A 2168-nucleotide genomic window follows, 5' to 3' on the forward strand; every position below is an offset into this window, starting at 1 on the left:
TAGTGAAACCCTGTCTCTACTAAAAATACAAAAATTAGCCTGGCATGATGGCACATGCCTATAATCCCAGTTACTCGGGAGGCTGAGGCAGGAGAATTGCTTGAAACCGGGAGGCAGAGGTTGCAGTGAGCTGAGATCACACCATTGCACTCCAGCCTGGGCATTGCAGTGAGATTCTGTCTCAAAATACATAAATAAATAAATGAATAAATAAATGCCAGTTCAAAAGGTTACACACTGTAGGATTCTGTTTATGTGACATTCTTTTTTTTTTTTTTTCCTCATTAAACTTTTTTAATGGGTCTCAAAATTCTGTGACACATTTTTGGTCAAGTTGTTTCCATTAAAAAGCACTGATTTTAAACACTAATAAATTAAAACTGCCACACGCAAAAAAGAAAACCAAAGTGGTCCACATAATATTATCCTTTCCTTGAACTGAAAGTTTTACGATGCATTGTTATCATTAACCAGTCTTTTAATATGAAACTTAAATGGCCAACTGAAACAAACAGTTCTAAGACCATTCTTCCAGCACTGATTAATACCAGGGTGGCAGGTATTAGGGATAATATTCATTTAGCCTTCTGAGCTTTCTGGGGAGACTTGGTGACCTTGCCAGCTCCAGCTGCCTTCTTGTCCACTGCTTTGATGACACCCACAACAACTGTCTGTCTCATATCACGAACAGCAAAGCAACCCAGAGGTGGATAGTCTGAGAAGCTCTTAATACACATGGGCTTGCCAAGCACCATATCAATGATGGCAACATCACCAGATTTCAAGAATTTAGGGCCGTCTTCCAGCTTTTTACCAGAATAGCGATCAATCTTTCCCTTCAGCTCAGCAAACTTGCATGCAATGTGAGCCATGTGGCAATCCAGTACAGGGGCATAGCCAGCACTGACTTGGCCTGGATGGTTCAGGATAGATCACCTGAGCAGTGAATCCAGCTGCTTCCATTGTTACCATGACGAACATCCTTGACAGACATGTTCTTGACATGGAAGCCCACATTGTCCCCAGAAAAAGCTTCACTCAAAGCTTCATGGTGCATTTCGACAGATTTTACTTCAGTTGTAGAGTTGACTGGAGCAAAGGCGACCACCATACCAGGTTTGAGAACAACGGTCTCCACTCGGCCATCAGGAACAGTACCAACACCACCAATTTTGTAGACATCCTGGAGAAGCAGGGCTTGTCACTTGGACAAGTTGGTGGTAGGATGCAGTCCAGAGCCTTAGGCAGCGTGGTTCCACTGGCATTGCCATCCTTACGGGTGACTTTCCATCCCTTGAACCAAGGCATGTTAGCAGTTGGCTCCAACATGCTGTCACCATTCCAACCAGAAATTGGCACAAATGCTACTGTGTCGGGATTGTAGCCAATTTTCTTAATGTACTGCTGACTTCCTTAACAATTTCCTCATATCTCTTCTGGCTGTGGGGTGGCTCAATGAAATCCATCTTGTTAACACCAATGATTAGTTGTTTCACAGCCAGTGTGTAAGCCAGAAGGGCATGCTCTCGGGTCTGCCGATTCTTGGAGACACCAGCTTCAAATTCACCAACACCAGCAGCAACAACCAAGACAGCAGAGTCAGCCTGAGATGTCCCTGTAATCATGTTTTTGATGAAGCCTCTGTGTCCTGCGGCGTCAATGATAGTCATGCAGTACTTGCTGGCCTCAAATTTCTACAAGGAGATGTCAATGGTGATACCACATTCACGCTCAACTTTCAGTTTATCCAAGACCCAGGCATACTTGAAGGAGCCCTTTCCCATCTCAGCAGCCTCCTTCTCAAATTTTTTAATGCTTCTTTTGTTGATGCCACCACATTTGTAGATCAGATGGCCAGTAGGGGCGGACTTGCCCAAATCTGCTTGTCCACTGATGACAATGTTGACATAAGTCTTCTCCTTTCCCATTTTGGCTTTTAGGGGCAGTTTTCATGACACCTGTGTTCTGGTGGCAAACCTGTTGCGAAAAGCTATGTGACATTCCTGAGAAGATAAAACCCTAGTGATAGCACATCTGTGTTTCATAGTGGCTAGGGGTGAAAGGAAGGTGTGACTATCATTGGTCTTTATCTTGATTTTGTTGCTGGTTACGGGAATCTGTCTGTTTGATTCACAGAACTGTACACCTTTTCCTGAAAATGTTCATTT

At 43.7% G+C, this 2168-nt stretch overlaps 1 pseudogene across 1 annotated transcript; it reads right to left on the reverse strand.

Moving 5' to 3' along the window:
- Window positions 1–303: 303 nt before the first annotated feature.
- On the reverse strand, window positions 304–1928 carry LOC105541305 (annotated as a pseudogene). Its single transcript, XR_001006325.1, has one exon. The product of XR_001006325.1 is annotated as a putative elongation factor 1-alpha-like 3 (transcript).
- Between the last annotated feature and the right edge of the window lie 240 nt (window positions 1929–2168).

Source organism: Mandrillus leucophaeus, unplaced genomic scaffold, assembly GCF_000951045.1.
Source record: "Mandrillus leucophaeus isolate KB7577 unplaced genomic scaffold, Mleu.le_1.0 Scaffold238, whole genome shotgun sequence".
NCBI classification, from domain to species: domain Eukaryota; kingdom Metazoa; phylum Chordata; class Mammalia; order Primates; family Cercopithecidae; genus Mandrillus; species Mandrillus leucophaeus.